This window comes from Panthera pardus, unplaced genomic scaffold, assembly GCF_024362965.1.
Source record: "Panthera pardus isolate Hobbes unplaced genomic scaffold, ASM2436296v1 HiC_scaffold_228, whole genome shotgun sequence".
Classification (NCBI taxonomy): Eukaryota; Metazoa; Chordata; class Mammalia; order Carnivora; family Felidae; genus Panthera; species Panthera pardus.
The window spans coordinates 38182-59002 of record NW_026526797.1 but is presented as its reverse complement, the minus strand read 5'-3'; the positions used below and the strand labels follow the sequence as shown (position 1 = coordinate 59002).

Below are 20821 nucleotides of genomic sequence, written 5' to 3'. Positions count from 1 at the left end.
CACCTCCCATCAACCCTCAGCTTGCTCTCAGTTTTAAGAGTCTCTTATGCTTTGTCAAGAGGATTTAATATTGCCACAAAAACAAACTAAAACATTGCTGTATTTTAATTAGAAACCAAGAGCATGCTTCAAGGAGACCTCACAAGGAGCAAGAAACTTACCCTGTGATGCAAAGTACAGTGAGATACCTTTTAAAGAAACACACAAACACACAAAGTTGATAAACACAACTTTTATTTTACAGGAAAAGGTTACTGCCCATCGAAGGGGTCCTGGGTATTCTGTGACCCTCAGGGATGGGTGGCTTGACTCTAAAGCAAAGGGGAGAAAACAAAAACAGAAAGAAACGATAACGCCCTGTGTGAGTGCCTCCTGTAGAACTGCCAGGGCAGTTGCATAGTTGACGGAGAGATGGCATTTTATTTTACAAGCAGCACATTCACCCAATGCATTTTCTAAGCTCCTGGCTGCTTGTGGTTCTGGGCGGGAACAAACACTGATCTCCCATGAAATCTCTGTTATGGAGGAAGGATCCTCATTAGGTTCGGCAGTTTCCTTGGCTTTCTCATTTGGAGGCAAAATCAACCCCTGGGGGCTGGGATAAGCTGCAGGTTACAGTCTGTCTTGAAATTATATGTATGGAATCTTTCCAAAGATATATTATGATATTGGGTGCTGTTACCTGGGTGAACTTCACTGTCCATTCTACACATCTTTCACTAGTGGGAACTTACTAGTAACATTAGTGTTTCTTAGTAGTGATATAGATTTTTGTTTGTTTGTTTGTTTGTTTGTTTGAAATTTTAGAGTCTCCATGAGTATCATGTGTAAGAAAAGGAAACAGTTATAGTGGGACGCCATTTTGAACCAGAGTCCCCAGGGCTTAAGTTCTGGTGATATTATCAAAGGCAACAGCAGGTTTAAGTGTCTCACTTCCCCCAGGCCTGGAGCTCTGTGTGAGCATTGAGACTTTTGTCCCACACTGACCTGTAATAATCAGCCTCGTCTTCAGCCTGGAGTCCAGCGATGCTCAGAGAGGTCATGTTCCCTGACCTGGAGCCCAAGAATCTGGCTGGGACCCCCGAGGGTCTAGCAGTGCTGTTAGAGATGACAAGTTTGGGGGCGCCTCTGCCCGGGAGCTTCTGGTACCAAGATACACCTCCAGCCCCAACATTGCTGCTGCTTCCAGTGCAGGGGTGGTGACAGTCTGACCCACAGGCTTGGACACTGCAGATGACTGAGTCAGCACACACTGGGCCCAGGACCCTGGATGTCAGGAGAGAGGCACGGGGTGAGAGAGAGGGGTCAATGGACAGGGCCCATAGATGGTTCCATAGTCCTCTCATCTCCAGCCCTGACCCCAGCCTCCAGCTGCCTGTACAGAGAGCCAGCAGTGTGAGCAGGAGAGGAGCCCAGGCCATGGAGGAGACCTCTGCTCAGCAGAGTGTTCTGAATGTCCCATAGTTGGGTCTGGCCTCCCTGTGTCTCTCTTATTGTCTCCAGGAGCCCAAGAGGCAGGGTGGGGTGGGGAACACTTCATACAAACCAGCCGCCTCCCCCTGACTGACCAGCCCCAGCCTGAACCCTGAATCCGACCCCTGCCTGGAAAGTTCATCGTGGGAGCTGGTGGAGATAGAGCACTGGGGCCTGGCCTGGGGCTCCCCAGGAGCCTGTTGGCACCCGGATGCTAAGCCCCGGTGAGAACCAGAGCCAGGTGGCTCCCAGAAGGGACAGAGCACACAGCGCTCAGAGTAAACCACAGCGCCCCCTGCTGCCCGAGGCCCAGAGTTGCCCATATGTTTGGTCTTGTCCACTGAATACTTAAAAACAGCAATAGAATTTATGTTTTATAGAAGTTTGAAAGTCACAGAAAAACCTAGTGTAAATTACAGAGTTCCCACACGCACCAACCCCCTCATCCACCTCTGTCTTTCCCATTGTCCTCCTCCAGCACCAATGTGGTCACTTGTTTTGACCCATGAGCCAACATCAACAAGTCACTGTGACCCAAAGTCTATACCTTATGACAGCAAGGCTCACTTTTGGTGTGTACATTCGAGAAGTTTAAGACACATACAGTGATATATGTTCATTTTGGTCTCACACAGAGAGCTCCCTCCCACTGCCCTAAAACTCTTCTGTGCTCCAGCTGTGCATCCCTTCCTACCTCCAACCCCTGGCACCACTTAATACTTTTATTTTCAAATAGATCTGCCTTTCCTGACAATGTTATATTCCGGGAGTCGTACAGCGTGCGGCCATTTCAGGTTGGCTTCTTTCACCTAGCAACGTGCATCTAAATGTCCTTTCTGTCTTCTCATGGCTTCATGGCGCAGATCCTTCTAGTGTTGATCAATATTCCATTCATTGTTTGCATGCACCATAGTTTATTTATTCATCACCTAGTGAAAGGCATCCCAGCTGGCTGCTTCCAGATTTGGGCAGTTATGAACAAAGCCACGGTAAATGTCCTTGTGTTTGTTTGTTTTTTTTTATTTTGTTCACACTGTTTTCAACTCCTTTTGGTAAATACCAAGGGCCATGTTGCCGGATGTTAATGTAAGGAGATACATACTTTTAAAAGAAAACTGCCAAACTCTTTTTTGAAAGTGACTGTACTATCCTGTGTTCCCTCCAGCACCGAAAGGGAGTTCCAGCTCCACATCCTGGCCAGCATGTGATGCCATCTGTGTTGTTGAACTTGGCCATTCTAATATGTGTGCTATGCTATTTCATTGCTGTATTATTTTACACTTTTCTAATGATATGTGATGTCGAACATCTTTTCTCAAGCTTATTTGCCATCTGTGTATTATCTTTCTTCATATCCTTCACATTTTTAATTAGATTTTTTGTTTCTTTATTACTGAGAAAACTTCTCTTTTAAACACCTAGAGGGGTGCCTGGGTGGCTCAGTCGATTAAGTGTCTGACTTTGGCCCAGGTCATGATTTCGCAGTTTGTGAGTTCAAGCCCCTCATCGGGCTCTGGGACAACAGCTCAGAGCCTGGAGACTGCTTCGGATTCTGTGTCTCCCTCTCTGTCTGCCCCACCCCACTTGCACTCTGTGTCTCTCAAAAATGAAATAAACATTTAAAAAAATTTTAATAAAATAATTAATTAATTAATTAATTAATTAAAAACTGGATATTTCCTCAAATCACCTTAAATTTGCAGTAGAAACAAATATGCGTAAAGAAGTCTGCCTTGGAGCTCCTGGGCCCCTGGCTCAGTCAGTTATGCGTCAGACTCTTGATCCTGGCCCAGGTCATGATCTCAAGGTTCATGGATCAGCCGTGAGTTCTCCGGCTCTGAGCTGACAAGTGCTGAGCCTGCTTGGGATTCTCTCCCTCCTTCTTCCTCTGTCCCTCCCCCGTTTGGGTGCACGTGTTCTCTCTCTCTGTCTCTCTCTCTCTCTCTCTCTCTCTCTCAATAATTAAATAAACTTAAAAAAATAAAGAAGTCTCTGCCTCAATTTTCCTCATTATTTCAATCCTTTGTTAGATGTTGATATGTGTCACAGGTGTTTTGTGACTTCTCTGAAATAAAGCGAGACTTCTTCAAGCCGAGTGCTTACTCCACACATCCACACAGGTGGTGAGTATCGCTCTCCCTGCCCCTAAGGTCTCTCTCAACAACCCAGCCAGAACTTCACTGTTCATGGGATAGTCATTCTTCAGCCTACATCCCTGTATCAGATTTTCCTCATTCTTATAATTGTCCTGAGCTGCAGTCACTGAAATGGAGATTTTGTCCACAGAGATGATGGGGCGCCCTCTCAGGGTCACCAGCTGTTCAGGACTGAGGAATGAATGGGTAATGGAACTGAGGAAGGACTTGCGCCGTGATACTGTTGCAACAAGCTCAGTCACTTCCGTGGTGAGTCTGGCGCTGCGATGGCCTTTGCGTCCTGGTGGGAGATCAGAGGGAAACTCAGGGAGCCACGCATCTGTTAGTCATTGCAGGTAGGCTGCCTTTGGAAGAGTTAGTGAACTTGAGTGATCCCTTACCCAAGAACATAGGAGACTTGTTGGTTATTGACACAGCTACTGGGTGAGCACCATTGTGTGACGACAGTGCACGCCTTCCACTGTTCAGGTCATCCAGCTTCGTAGAGTGAGTCCTGGGAACGGCTCCTCCTGGATGCTCTTTGACCACTTTCAGTGCCGGAAGCTTCCAAGACACCATTCAGCGGTGTGAACGACAGGCCCAGCTGCTGAAGTGTATCTCTAGGACACAGACAATGCACATAATCCTGCTCTGCTACCCATTCTAGATTTGCTTCGGATTCAGTGAACCCCCGGACTTCCTCAATCCCCATACCTGAAAAGCCTGAGCCCATTCACCTTGTCTTCTTGGAGCTGTTTTGTTGGATCCCATGGAGTACAATCCCACATTGTACTGACGCCGCAAAGACTGACCTAGGTAACAGCACCAGGCTTCCTGATGTAATTAGCACAAGTGACATGGAAGCTGAACATGAGCAGGTGTGGGTCATAGACAGGGAAAGGCAGGAGATGGATCTGGTAAGGGGAATAGAGGACAGATTATTCTATCACGTCTTAATGAAGACACTTGGACTTTGAGCTGGTGATTTTCTAGTTGTGGCAAAATATGCATAAATGTAAGCTTCTAAACTTTAATCACTTTAGCTGTACAATTCAGTGGCTCTATGCACACTCACGATACTGCGCACCACCACCACTGTCCATTTCCAGTCCTTTCATAATTCCAAACAGGAACTGTGTACCCATGGAACACACCCCCTTTTCTCCTTATCCAGGAGTGAATAGTAGATTCTACAAACTGGGAGTTACAGAAGAATCCAGGGTTCCAGGAGCCCGTGAGGATGCAGGAAGCAGCAGAAAGAAGAGAGTAACTCCCCTTGTGGCCCTTGGAAATGTGGCCAGACCCAGGTAAGAGTTCCGTTTGGTCTGTGCTTTTTATTCAGAATTACCACGTTGTTTGCTGCCCACCCTGGGCTAGAATGGCATTGTGTCTTTTGTCAGTGTCCCCAGTATCCCCATCTTTCTCTCCCAAAGTGTCTCAGGAACTGACAGTGAGAGCCCGAGAATCTTACTAGGGCGTTGGACATATGACCCATTGTTTCTTCTTGTCTGCAGCCCCTCCTCAATCCCTGTACTCTCTCCTCCAGAGACCCTGCAAGGGCCCTGCTTTCAGCCTAATTCCTCCCTGGAGGTCAAAGGGAATTGTACCAATGATGATGGATTCTTTTTGTTCATATGCTCAGGACTCTGCATCTATGTGAAAACATTGGAATATTCGAGAATTTTCATATCTCATATTGCTCATGTTGGATCGTGCACCATGGATTTTTTAGGATTAGAAATGAGTTTGGGTCATGTGCTCTCTATTTAAAAGTTTTTGGAAGTTTTCTTGCATGTTTGTTAGCAGTCTCTCATGATGTTTTCTGCCTTGCTCTTATTTTGAGTAAAGATATTTTTTAAATTTAATTAATTAATTTAGAGTGAGCATAGGAACATACAAGTAGGGGAGGGGCAGAGAGAGAGAGAGAGAGAGCAGGCTCCACACTGATAGACAGATGTCTTTCTCATGAACCATGAGATCATGACCTGAGCCAAAATCAAGAGTTGGACGCTTAACAGACTGAGCCACCCAAGTGTCCTGAATGAAAATATTTTATTACTGATTCGAAACTGTACGTTATATTTGATATATGCATATTATATAGACACATCAATGTATTAACATAAAATATAATAAATATTATATATGCTCATCCATGCATATATACATACACACATATAGTTACATTTTTATTTTCATAACCAGATACAAAATGACTGACCATTTATGCTGAATGCCAGGAGGAAAAGTGGTAAAAATGTGTCCCACACATCCTTTCATTTGCTCCGAAAAACCTCCTTGGCCAGTGATTGATGAAGAGGGTGAAGGGCAGAAGGATCCAGGCCAGGGGGAGATTTCTCCAGAATTCAGCTGCTGAGACCTCACTTTTAGCCTCAAGATCCCTCTTCCCCAGTTTTTCACTATTCTCTTCCCTGAGGGTCTTCCTGCTCAGGATTCTTCATACAAACGTGTTTGTTCTGTGCAATGGTACATCTCTTTCTGTAATGTTTATCATATCAGATTTGGGTTGAGTCACTTCTTAAAAATATAGCTCAGAAACCCCACCTAACTGGTCTGGTTGTTGTCAAAACAAGTCTTATCTATGGGCACTTATGCTAAATGAATGTGGAAATTGTAGGTAAGTGAGGTAATTCTCACACCAAGAATCAGAACATTCAAACAAACTTTTAATATCTTGTTTTTATTCTTGAGTTCCTAACAGGATCTCCTGGAGCTAACATTGGCCCGTGTTCCCTGCTCACAGTCTAATTAATTTTGCTTATGTGTAAATCTCATTCTGTAGAATGGAGTAGCCAGTGTTTTTAAAAAAGCAAAAAACACATAACAAATAAATGAAATGAAATGAAATGAAATAATAAAATATTATAAACTATGAGCTGCACTTCAGCATCACTCAAACAAAATCAGAGGAAAACCAAAGAGAGAAAAGGAATATGACACCTGCCAGTACATCTCACTGCTCTTGCCTTCAGCTGATTACATCTGCATCAACCCTATTTCCATGCAAGGTCACATCCTGAAACATTTTATCATAGAAATAGGTGGAGACACAATTTAAACCATAATAATTAATGTCCACAGTTTATTCACATTTTCTTGGTTTTTACCTAATGTCCCTTTTCTGTTCTCAGATCCAGTTCAAAATTCCTTGCTACATTTAGATGTGATGTCTCCATAAGCTTCTCTTTCTGTGACGCTTTCTCTGAATCTCCTTGTTTTGATGTCTTTGTCCACACTTACTGAGAGGGGATTATTCCTATCATTATTCAGGGACAAGAATTTGTTCTTTGAACTATGTACATGGGAGTGTGTCTCTTCTCCCTCCGTTTATTCATTTGTATAACCAGTTAACAATATGAATCATGGACAGATATTTTAGACTTTGAGTTTTAACCCAATGCCATTACACATAATTGGTTGTTCAAGTCTTTCCAGTTTCACCCAACGGGAGCCCTTTAAGTTGCCTCATGAGCTCCTAGACAAACGTTGTCATTGTGTGTATGTGTGTGCACACATGGGTGTGTGTGGTGGGTTTGCGTTGATATGCTTGTGTTTGTTTGGAAGGAGTCTTCAGTTTCTGACCCTACAAGGTGCTATGTGCTCACCCTGTGTAATTCCTGATTTGGGAATTAAGCATTTCTCCAAAGAAGCCTACATCTCTTCCCTGGAGAACGGTATTCGAAAGCAGTATGTGGGAAAATGCATCTCCTTTAGTTTTTGTTTTTCTGGGAAACTTTTTATCTCTCCTTCTACTTTGAATGACAGCCTTGCTGGATAAAGAATTCTTGGCTGCATATTTTTCTGATTCAGCACATTGAATATATGCTGCCACTCCCATCTGGCCTGTCAAGTTTCTGTGGATAGGTCTGCTGCAAACCTGGTCTGTCTTCCCTTGTACGTTAAGGACATTTTTCCCTTGCTGCTTTCATAATTCTTTTCTTGTCTGTGTATTTTGTGAATTTGACTACGGTATGCCTTATTGATGGTTGGTTTTGTTGAATCTAATGGGAGTTCTCTGTGTTCTTGGATTTTGATGTCTGTGTCTTTCCTCAGGTTAGGAAAGTTTTCTGCTATGATTTGCCCACATAAAACTTCTACCCCCTTTTCTTTCTCTTCATCTTCTGGGACCCCTATGATTTGGATGTTATTCCTTTTTAATGAGTCACTGAGTTTTCTAATTCTTATATCATGCTCTTTTTTTTTTTAGTTTCCTTCTTTTTTCCTGCTTCATTATTTTCCATAAGTTTGTCCTCTAAGTCACTGATTCACTGCTCTGATTCATCCATCTTTGCCTCTTTAACATCCATTCGAGATTGCATCTCAGTTATAGCATTTTTAATTTTGTCCTGACTAGCTTTTACTTATTTTATGTCCACAGAAAGGAATTCTATGTTTTTTTCAACCCCAGCTAGTATTCTTATTATTGTGATTCTAAATTTTGGTTCAGACATCTTGCTTGTAAATGTGTTGATTAACTCCTTGGCTGTCATTTCTTTGTGTTCTTTCTTGGGGTGAATTCCTTTATTTTGTTATTCTGGAGACAGAAAAAGAACTAATTAAATAATAAAAATTAAAAACAACACAAAAAATCAAATATAGAATGCTAGATCCTAGGTGTGTTTTGGTCTGGTTGTTGAAAGAAGCTTGATAGAATAGAGGAAGAAGGGAAAGAAAAGAAAAGAAAAATGCTGGAAGCCGAGCTATCCCAGCCTGAGTGGCAAGGCCTGGACTGTGGACGGATTGGTGACTGCAAGGCAGCCCACAGACAGGGAGGCTTCTTGTACTCCTGCTTTTAGGTAATTTGGCCTTAAGTACTTGGGGTATTGTCTGTTGGGGAATTGCCCTCGGCAGACCCCCTGGGAAAAGAACCATTAGGGTAGAAAACAAGGTTCCGCAAGATATTGTGTGGCCTTACGTTTAGCCCTTGCCATCCCCTATGGAGACTCCTCTACTTACAGGAAGGATAGCCTCATGCATTTGCCAGCAGAGGCAGCCAACAAAGGAGAGACATATGAATTTGAAAGCCCTACTCCAGCAACTAAGGAGTATATCTCTGGGCACAGGTGACTTCAACCCCTAGGCCCACCTGGCCCCCCGGAGGCATTCCAGATGATGACTGAACCTAGTCAGTTTTGGTACAGAATGGTTCACTAATTCCTCGGTGCATTGTCTCTGTGAGAATGTGTGAGGCATGGGTTTCTAAGGCCTTATCGGCCCCTTCCTGGCACCTCAGACCAAGGCAAACACATTGTTCTTCTGGCCTCATGTGGGTAGGAGGTCATGTCCCTGTAACTGTTCCACTTGAGGTGTTGAGAAATGGATGGCCTTTCATGAGAACAGCAAAGCAAATGCTTTATCGACTGTAGATAATTACAGATAAATGCAGATTCATAATGGATTAATGTAAGAAATTAATCAATAATCAAAGGGTATTTGGGAACATTACGAGAAAATCGCCATGTAATTTCTTAAAGGTTCATTACACATAGGAACATTTTCAAAATCAGGTAATGTTAGAAAAACATAGATGACGTATGTTACAAGGAAACCACTAGCATATATAATGCCACGTTTGCTACAATAAATCAGCCAGTTCAACACACTGCTGTTGTCTGTGTCCATTTTTGTTTTTTATTTTTATTTTAGTTTTTTATTTTTTATTTTAGTTTTGTTTTATTTTCACTGACGCTGTCCATCCTTCGGGAACCCCTGGACCTGCTGGAGCTGGACTCCAGCAGAAAAAAGTAGGAAAAAAGGGAAAATGTTCAAAAACTTTAAAAAAATGAATACCATAAAATAGAATGAAATGAAATGAAATGATGAAAGTAAAATAGAATTTAAAAATTTTACAAAACAGTAAAAAAATACTAGAAAAGCTTAAAGAACAATCTTTTTTATTAAAATGGAAAATAAAAGCAAATTTTTTTCTCTTTCAGTATTCCATAATAATAAGAGAAAAGGAAAAGAAAATAAATAGATGGCTCAGTGAAAAGAATGAAATACGATTGACATTACATCCATTTTCCCCTAGAAGTGAAATATGAAGCACTTTATATTCCCTACACTACGCAGGTAGAAAGACTTGTTTTGATCCTCTAGAGCATGGTTAGCACAGTTGGATGGCGATTGGTGTAACGATTCCATTCTCCACTAGATGGTGCTGCTTAGTTTACTGGGGTGGATCTTTGTGGCTCATGTATGCATGTATGTGCATATGCGAGAGGTGAAAATGGCGTCACCCAGCTACCCAGTCTCTGGTATCAGAACTCTGTGCTCTTGCCGACTGGCAATCAAGCCCCCTCCTTTGCCTCCAGCCTCTTTCCACTGCCCACTTCTACCCTGTCTGTGACCAAGTTGTCAGCCTGCCAGGTGGCACCTCTCTCCTGAGTTTTATCCCAGATGGAGCTGTGTTTCCAAACCCCTCACTTCTGAGTGCCCTACGGCTGACCCACTCAGACCCTGTGGGGGACGGTCTCGCCAAGCAATGGCCGGGTGCCAGCCTGTCCCTGAAAAAGTTTGTGCTATTGTGTAGCAGCAGTGTTTCAGGGATTATGGTGAATCACAACACACATCTGGAGCCAGGCTTCGCTGCCTCTTAACATCCTTGTTCCAACACCGTCAAAGGTGGCTGGTCTTCGGCGTCTGCTGGGACCTTTGCCTGTGGGGAGGCCACACAGCCTCTACTAAATGTCTTCTCAGCAGGGAAACCACCTTCTGCCCACGTGGCCTAAAGACCACTTGGACTTTGCTGTCTGTTCCTGGGGATTCGTCTTTCCCACCAGAGCTCCACCAGGTATAGAGCTATGAAGCTTCAGACTCTACATTTCCTGTTCGTATAGTATTAATGGTATCCGAACCCTTTCCTTTGTCCTTTCTCCCTTTTGTCTTAATTCTTTTATGGGTGTTTCCACTCTTTCTCTTTCTCTTCAGCTGCTTTTGAGGGGAATGCTTTTCCTGTACTCTCCCCCCTTCTCTGTCCTCTCTCCAGCAAGCAAAAACAGCTCCCTACCCTCGCGGCTTCTCTCTCCCCCAGTTCACCTCTCCACGCCACGTACCTGAGGATTTCTGTGGTTCAAGTTATGCAGATGTTGAGTTAATCCTCAGATCAATTTTCTAGGTGTGCAAGATGGCTTCGTGTTGATCTAGCTGCATTTCAGGGACGAGAAACACAAAAAACTTTCATGCTGCTCTGCCATCTTGGCCCCTCCTCACGATTTTTTGTTTTAATACATACAGATTGCACATGTCTCAGAATCTATACTCAGAACCTTTACCTTTTTGGTAATATCGTTGGGATCACTTTCATTATTTTTAACACGAAAAAGCATATTTCTTTTTTTTTTTAATTTTTTTTTAACATTTATTTATTTTTGAGACAGAGAGAGACAGAGCATGAACGGGGGAGGGTCAGAGAGAGGGAGACACAGAATCCGAAATAGGCTCCAGGCTCTGAGCCGTCAGCACAGAGCCTGATGCGGGGCTTGAACCCACGGACAGTGAGATCGTGACCTAAGCCGAAGTCGGACGCCCAGCCGACTGAGCCACCCAGGTGCCCCCATATTTCTTCTTTAAATTATTATGAAAAATAATAAATAAAACTTTTATTTTATGTATTTCTAATGATTCTACTGAATCAGCAAAATATTTTTAAACTAAATACCCTGAGCTCACTATGTAATATATATTTCTTCTCTCAAATAAAAAAAAAAAATGGGGGCCTGGGTGGCTCAGTAGTTTAAGTGGCTCACTCTAGATTTTGGCTTAGGTGATAATCTCATGGTTTGTGGGATTGAGCACCGGGTTGGGCTCTGTGCTGACAGCTCAGAGAGTTCTTGGTATTCTCTCCCTTTCTTTTCTCTTTGACCCTCCATTGCTTTCCCTCTCTCTCTCTCTCTCTCTCTCTCTCTCTGTCTCACAAAATAAATAAATAAACTTAAAAAAGTAAAACCTGTATCCTTCTCATTACACTTTACTTCTCCCTTTAGTTACATTCATTTTGTATTGATAAGAAGTTGAAGAGGAATATTAAGTAGTATTGGTCACCAACATTCTTTGATAATTTTTACTGTTTATGTCAATGTTAGATACAAGGTAAAAAAAATGAAATAAAACAATTTTTTTTTTAAACCTGCATCTAAGTTTTCAAGAAGTGACTTTTAGTATGTTTTTTTTTTGATATTTACAAATATGGAAAATTCTGGTGCTAAGGTAATACCCAGCAATGAAATTAGAAATACCCATCACAGCTCATAATTATGTGTTTACATAAACAATTAACGACAAAGAAGAAACTGCAAAATTCACACCTTCAGTAAAGCATGATGCAGATCATGTACCAAATTCATACAACCTAGAAGTGAAAACCTATTAATAAATCATTATAAGTGGATGAATAACTCCATTATAAAAATGGATTACAGAATCCTGACAGACTGGTTCTCATGTTCACACCGTAAGTGATGAGCTTTAGTGGAAAGAAGAGTCAGGATAAAAAAGTCTGTGGGAGACAGAAGGGGAAAACTAGCAATGGCCTGAACCACCATCACAGGAGAAAGTCCCCTGAGGTGTGAAAATACAGGACAGCGCGTAGGGACACCTGAGCCCTGCCAATTGGATGGCAATCCAGGGAGAGCAGGAGGGAGACAGGATGTTTCAGATGCAGTGCTGTGGGCAGATGGGGTGAGAAAGTTAAGAAGGGAGTCTGGAAACAATTCAGTGATGGGAAAAAAGGGGAAAGGATACATTTAGCATCTTCCAGACACAAAGGAATAGGAAAAAGGGAAAGAAGACATAGCCCATTTCTCACCATAAGCAAAAGTATATGAGATGAAAACAGGAAAAACGGACTAATTAATACATAATATTACTTTTCATAAGAGTAAAACAGTACTGGCTAAATTATTGAACCAAAATGGAGGATGCAGAAATATAAAAAATTAAAACTGACAATGGTGGTAATAGACATTGGAAAATACAAATTAAAAAAAAGGAAATTGTAATTACTTTATACACCACTATAGAAAAATAGTTCTGCTATTTCAATAGGCTCTGTATTAAAGTTGGAGACATCTAGATAGTTTAGCATGGACTCTGTACAAGATGGACATGTCTATACATGAAGCATTCCCTATATTTACAGAGGTGGTGGTGAAGTCCCCACACATTGCCCACACTCCTAATGCCAGTGAATGGAGAACTTGGAATGGCACCTGCTGTGTGATTCAGCACCTATGAAATGTGCACAATAGGAAGATCACTGCAGACAGGAAGGATTGGTGGCTGCAAAGGGTTGACTGCAAGGGGGGGGGGGCGGGGGGGAGGGCAATGGCCTGACTGCTGGTGGATTATTTCTGCAGGTGATGGAAATGTTCTCAATTTGATCATGATGGTGGTGGCCAAACTCAGTAAATATACTACAGACTGCTGAATTATACAATTTAAATGATTGAACTTTATGGCATGTAAATTATTGTAATAGACTTGTTTTGTTTTTAGAAAATACAACATGAGAAGAAGCTTCTATCACTAACTCCTTAAAATTCCTCTGGGCTCAGAGTCAGACACTTCAGAGTCTCCACAGTGTCCCTGTTTGTTTGTCACAGGAAGTCATGGGGGTGACCATGGGGAACAGGGGCAGGTTTTTGTCTCAGGTCCCCATGGGCCTGCAGCTCTGTGTCCGCTTTGATGCTTTTGTCCCACGTTGAGCAGTAATAATCAGCCTCATCCTCAGGCTGCAGGCCCGAGATAATCAAAGAGGCCGTGTTCCCAGAGTCAGAGCCAGAGAACCGAGCTGGGATCCCTGAGGGTCTAGTACTCCCGAGCATCACAGTTTTGGGGACACCGTGAGAAATCTGTTGGTACCAGCCCACATAATATGACCCAACATTGTTGCTGTTTCCAGTGCAGGTGAGGGTGACCTTCTGTCCCACAGACCCTGACATGGAGGCTTCCTGTGTCAGCGTAGGCTGTGCCCAGGATCCTGCAACAGAGCAGTGGACACACACACAGGTGAATCTCATGGTATTGCCCACAGCATGTTCTCAAAAAGAGGGGGCAAGAAGAAGAACAGTGATAGCCCATAATCACTCCCCCTGCTTTCCACAGCCAGTCACCTGAGCAGAGAGCAAGGACAGTGAGGAGGAAAGGGGTCCAGGCCATGGTGGAGATGCCCCAGGCTGTGGTTCTGAGCTCACAAGTGACAGACCTGCACAAAGCCTCTCTTATCCTCTCCCCTCTTGGGAAAGCAGCGAGGGAGCCTTCATGCAAATCACTCTTTCCGCTGGGGTCTCTAGGGCTGAATTTGGTGACAGCTGAGTGTTGGGTGGGACTAGGTAGCCTCCCCAGGGCCCCAGTGAGCACAGAGCACGGGGCACAAGGCAGGGTTCCAGGCCTGGGTGCTCAGTTGAGATCCCTCCCCCACATAGACCCTCAAGGGCAGGCCCACAGTGCCCCCTGCTGTCTCAGTCTCCAGACTCACCTATGGCTGGGAGGGACATCCTGGAGCTGAGCAGAGAGGGAATCTCTGGACTTCAGACAGCCTGTCACTCTGTCCACCCACCTCTACACAAGTTATAAAATATGATATGGTTACATAAATGTATATATACTGCAACAACTCTCAACATAGAACTGGATTTCCTATTCCTACAAATGATTAATGCTTCCCTTTGAACTTCGCATAACACATCTGATCACTGTCTTTCCTAGTGAGTCAGATAAAAATCCAGCATGTGTCCATCACCTTCACAATTTTTTTTGCTCCTTGCAGCACTATCTGGAGCTTGCTGATAATACTTAGTTGGTGCTCGGCAAACAATTTTGAATTAAAAAATACATCAGCAAAGAAAACAAGAAAAAATACAAATATCTCCTTTCTTACTCTATGGCTAAACATGTATCTCTTCTTTCCTTTGGGCCGTCATCATCCATCTAAATTCTTAACCACAGACACAGGTGTCATCTTAGACACATCCTTATGCCTCACACACAACCTCCAGGTAATTCCTAAATCCAGTGTTTTCCACCACAAAAATAACCTTAATATGTCTATGCTACCCAAAACAATCTATAGATTCAAGGCAATTCCTATGAAAATTCCTATGACATTTTTCACAGAAATAGCAAAAAACAAAAACAAAAACAAAAACAAAAACCCCAAAAACCCTGAATTTTATAGAGCCAGAAAAGACCTCAAACTGCCAAAGCAATCTTGAGAAAGAAGAACTAAGGTGGAGGCAACATACTTCTTCCTTTAAATTATACAACAAAGCTATAATAATGAAAACAGTATGGTAGTGACCTAGAAAGGCACACATAGAGAGATGCCACAGAATAAAAAGACCAGAAAGTAATGCAAGTTCCCCTTGATCACCAGGGAGCAAGTGAGCTGAAAACAGGGCCTTTGTGACATCTCTGGAAGACAGCTGACATGGAGTTTGGTGTGGATTCAGATAAGAATATGCATGACTCATACAGAAGATGACCCAAATTCTCAGGTTATCACTGAAGTGTCTGGACACACTTTGGGAGAAAAAGCTGGAAGTGCTGGACCCCCTGTAATGGGACACGTTGATACCCGTGCATGGAGGGCAGCGTGCATCCACATGGTTAATCTGGGGTAAGAAGCACAGCCCAAAGAATGCTTTCACATGAGTCAGGCACACCTGCCAAGAGCCCCCAAGGGAGGTGCCTTCTTCTCTCTGCTGCTTCTTGCATTGGCATGGGCTTCTGGAGCCCTGGCTCCTCTGTCATATCCAGGTTACCCATTCCCCTGCTGAGTGCTGGGAATAATGAAAAAGTTCTGGAAATGGAAAGTCGTGATGGTTACAAAACACTGTGCAGCTGCTTAGTGCCTCTGAACTGTACTTTAAAGTGTGATTAAAATAGTAAATTTTGTTGTTTATTTTCATAATTATAAATTATGAGTTGAAAATAAAATATATTTAAGAAGCTGTCCTCATGCAAATATCCTACCCACGCTTATATGTTACCCTATTCTAACTCATCATCATCAGTAAAATTTTACAGTAATTTTTAAAACTATTTTCTCCTGTAGATTCTACATATAAATGAGATCATGCAGCATTTGCCTTTTTTGTAGGACTTATTTCTCTTAGGGTAACATCTTCCTTTGTGCACAGATGGGGGAGATCTTTCTCATGATGCTCCACAGCCTTTCTACTGCATGGATCACTGATGAGAACTGATGCAGCAGGAAAGGAGCTCACAGTCAGGGTCTGTGAGCTCAGGAAACCAGCCACAAGGTGCCCCCAGGGCATGATGGTGGCAGCTGGGGGAAACTCACATCTGTGGGATCCACTTCACCCACCTTCCCGAGAACAGGCTCAGCATTTTGTAGCAGTGGTTGAGCCTCCTCCTTACCCTCACAAGCCCCACTGGGAGGTTTGCTAACCTGACACCCAAAGCTCCTCCCAGGGCTAAGCACCATCGCCTGATACCACAACCGAAGGGCAGGTAGCTAGCCCCGGTGCCAGGCCAGCCCTGTGCCTGGGATTCCTCCTCTTCTTTGTCCTTACTCAGCACCAATCTTAGTACTTTGTGCTTGGCACACAGAGCTACTCAACCAGCCCTGAGCACAGGAGCCTGGAGGGAAGGGAGGGTCTCTGCTCTGACTCCTGGAGGAACAGAATCCATTCTGTGGAGGACTGTCCAACGGTCCGCAGGCTCTGGCCGAGAAAACTAAGGAAAGTTGACTTGCCTTTGTAAAGAGAAAAAAAAGCCAGTTCAACAAGTTCTGATTTTTACACCTGGATCACCAAAGTCTCTGCATCATCATGGTTTTTTTGTTGTTGTTGCTTGTATTTTGTTGTTGTTGTTGTTGTTGTTGTTGTTGTTGTTTTCCTGAGACTACAAAGAGGTTGAATAGGAAAGTGGGAAGAAGGACATTGTGATCTAGAAGCTATTTCCAAGTACAGTCAGTGTGCCTTCCAGTTATTTTTTTAAGTTTATTTATTTATCTGGAGAGAGAGAGCAGGAGCATGAGTGGGGGAGGGGCAGAGAGAGGGAGAGAGAGAATCCCAAACAGGCTAAATGCTGTCAGTGCAGAGCTTGGCTTGGGACTCAATCTCACTAACCAGGAGTCATGATGTGAGCTGAGATCAAGAGTCAGACACTAAATCGGCTGAGCCACCCAGGCGCCCCTCCAGTTATTTTAAACGGGAAGAGAGTCAGAGACCAGGGGTCTGAGCAGGCTGAGGTATTTGTCCCACTTTCCCATGTGTCTGTGTCACTGTGACCAGCACCACTGTGCCAGTTTGCACAGTAATAGTCAGCCTCGTCCTCAGGCTGCAGCCCAGAGGTGAGCAGAAGCCCTGTGCTGGCCGAGGCATCATCAGATCCAGAGAAGCGGCTGGCGATCCTGGAGCCCTGGTGTTTATCTGAGTCTGAGTAGAACCTTCAGCAGATACTGGGGAGGGCTTCCTGGCTTCTGCTGGTACCAGTATGTGCTATAACCACCAACACTGATGTCACTGCTCAGGTGCATTTGATTCTGGCTGTTCTAGGAGATGCATTGAGGGAAGGTGGCTGGGTCAGCACAGGGAGGGACCGGGAACCTATAACAGAGACACTCATAAGTGATGGGACTAAAAATGGAAAAAGTGGGAAAAAAAATTTCTTAAAATGCTGAGCATGGGAAGAATCATTTGGGGCTACCTTGTGTCCCTGAGGCCAGTCCCTACCTGTGCAGTGAGACAGGAGCATGAAGAGGAGAGGAGTCCAGGCCATGGTGACACAGCCTCTGGTCCCCACAGTGGGGTGAGCTGCCCCTGGCCTCCGTTTCTCCTCCACCCTCTGCAACAGGAGGGCTGTCCATGCAGATATGGTCCATCCAGTGACTGCCCAGCCCCTCACTGAGCCCTGGTGCTGGAGCTCAGCTCACACCACACACTGGGGAGGATGAGGGTTGGCTTCACCCCTGGGGAGAACACTAGGAGGAAGCACCTGCTGAGACAACCCACATGTCCCTGCTCAGGGGATTCTGTCAGGCCTGAGAGGACACAGCAGCTGAGTCCCTATCAGGGGCACAGGGCTCAGTCCCCAGGCCCAGGCTCCTTTGAGTTCAAGAGCATCACTGAGCCTCTGTGTAGAGATCACAGGGCAGTCCCACAATGCCCCCTGCTGGCTGAAGGGCACACACCTCACTGTGTCCCACAGCCCTGAGAGCCCAGCTGGTTTCCTAAGCTCACCAGGTCTCTGTCTATTCACACATCAGTGATCTGAATCATGGATAATGTGATCTCATAGCACGTCTATGGTTACTGCAGTGATTTTCACTCTCAGAATGAGTCCTTCTAACGTGAGATGCAAACATTTACCACAATTAAGTGGTAAATTGTTGGAGTCTGGCAGAAAATACTACAGACATCATACCACTGTATTGGTATACAATTTAGAATATGCCTGCCTTGTGAATGTTTTACAACTTCTGTGCATTATATCAATGAATTCCGACTACTGTCCAATAAATTGAGTTTTATTTTAATCTATTTTGTAGCTAATTTTATTGCTTACTAATTTACAAAGTTAAGGAAAAACAATGAATTTATCTTTGGTGAAGCCCAACTGATCGGTTTTTTATTATGATTTTTGCTGATGGGGTCTTGTCTAAACCTTAGGATCCTGAAGATTTTCTCCATTTTTTAATGTTTATAACTTTATATTTTACAGTTAGGTCTATAATCCATTTATTGAATTTTATTTTTTTTTCTTTTTTCTTTTTTCTTTTCAAGTTTCTTTATTTACTTTGAGAGAGAGAGAGCGCGTGCTCCAGAGGGGAAGGGGGAGAGAGAGAGGGACAGAGGGAATCCCAAGCAGGCTCTGTGCTGTCAGTGCAGGGTCTGAGGTTCTAGGTGGGGCTCCATCCCACAAACCATAAGGACATGACCTGAACTGAAAGAAGAATTGGAAGTTTAACCGACTGAGTCACCCAGGGGTCCCTAGTGATTTTGTTTTATAAAGTGAGAGTTTTAGGTAAGATTAATTCCCTTCTATGGATATCCAATTGTTCTGTGGCCATTTGTCCAAAATGCCATCCTTTCTCCTCTGGAAGTCTTCTGCAATTTTGTCAAAAATACTTATCCATACTTTTATGAGTTTGTTTCTGGGTTTTCTGTTCTGTTCCATTGGCCAATGTATCTACCCTCCATCCATAGCAATCTGTATTGTTGTGATAGGAATTGACTTACGCTTTTATAGAATTTGGGAAGAATTTTCATCTTTAGTAGATTTCATCTTCTAATCCTTGAACACAACATATCTCTCCACTGTTTTAGATCCACTTTGAGTACACTTCCCAGGATTGTCCAGATTTCAGCACCAATGGCCTGTACATATTTTTTTTTAAATTTTTTTTGACATTTATTTATTTTTGAGACAGAGAGAGACAGAGCATGAATGGGGGAGGGTCAGAGAGAGGGAGACACAGAATCTGAAACAGGCTCCAGGCTCTGAGCTTTCAGCACAGAGCCTGACGCGGGGCTCAAACCCACGGACTGTGAGATCATGACCTGAGCCGAAGTCGGCCGCTTAACCGACTGAGCCACCCAGGCGCCCCTGTACATATTTTTTTAAATATGCACCCAAATACATCATCATTGAGTGGTTTTAAGTGTTCTTTTAAATTACTTATCACATTCTTATTGCTAGTGTATACACATCTAAATGATCTTTCTATGTTGCTCTTGTATTCTTCAACATTCCCAAAATTCTTTATTACTCTTTAAATGTATATATTTATGATCATATTTGTAGCTTCCTAGGCATTTTTCCTTAGGTCCCCTGTTTTTCATTCTCTGAGAACTTTTATCATTTGCATTCATTTATTCATTTATTCTTGTCCATTATAATGAATTGTGCAAAATGTTTTTCTGTAATGGTTGGTAAGATCAGGGTTTCTCTCCTTTAGCCTGTTAATATAGGAGATATATATATGTATATAGATATATATATGTATATAGATATCTATATATATATAGATATGTATATATATATCTATATGTATATATATATGTAGATATATATATGATTGAATACTGTTTCTAGTATTTTCTTTGGAATTTTTGTGTCTCTATTTGTGAAAGATACTCCATTTTTTGTTTGTTTTCTGCCTGGGAGCTATTGACACCAACTACTGACAGAAAATTTTGGGAAGAATCCTTACCTTAGCCAAATTCAACATATTGATCCACAAGCAAAGAATATCTATTCATTTATTCAACTTTTCTCTAATTTCTCTGAAATGTTTTGTAATTTTCCATATACAAGATTTCCATTTTTTCTAAAATATATCCTTAAGAGTTTCATAATTATGTCATTATAAATGGCATTGATTTTACTTACTAATTTTTTTCTTTGAGAGAGAGAGAGGGCACAAGTGAGTGAGAGGCGAGGCTGCAGCTCAGGGACCTTGAGATCACGACCTGAGCTGAAGTCTCATGCTTAACCAACTGAGCCACCCAGGTGCCCCAGATTTTATTTTTATGTGTTGATAGTTTACTGCCTCTATATAGACCACCATTTGTTTCCACATGCTGTTTTTGTAACCTGAAGCCCAGATTTGAAGCAATCAGACCAAAAACTATCTATGATCCACCCCTAGATCCAGAGTTGGAATCAACAACTTTTGTCCTGTAACATCCCCACAGAGTAATTTTTACCTTTCAGCAATGTAGTTTGCCTTTGAAAACATGAACAAGGTGAGAATAGGTTATCAATCTAAAAAATTCACTGAAGGAAGGGATATGACACTGTTAAATCATCTCGTTTCAGGACAACAAAGAGTCTGTTGAAAATCTGATAAGAGAAATCACTCCTGAACCACCTAAGGGGTGATGTCACCAGGCCCAGAGAATGGAGGGAGATTCTGTCTCACTTTCCTATGGATCTAAAGCACTGCATAAGCATTAGCACTATCTTGGCATATATGACCATAATAGTCACCTTGGTTCTACTTTGTCCTCATTCTAGAGTCCAGACATAGTGGAATAACTTAATTGATCAAAGCATCTTTGGATTCAGAAAATGACAGGGGACCCAGGATCCCTGATGTATATAGGATCCTGAGTGGAATCTCAGGAGGAACTAGGGAGGGATCTCTGGCTTCTGCTTGTGCCAGTATGTTTTTTTTAAATTTTTTTTTTATTTTTTGCCAACAATGGTGTTGCCTCTCAGGG

General features: G+C 43.0%; 1 pseudogene; it reads right to left on the bottom strand.

The window, feature by feature from the left end:
* Positions 1-15236: 15236 nt before the first annotated feature.
* LOC109261426 (immunoglobulin lambda variable 5-37-like) lies at positions 15237-17375 on the bottom strand (annotated as a pseudogene).
* Between the last annotated feature and the right edge of the window lie 3446 nt (positions 17376-20821).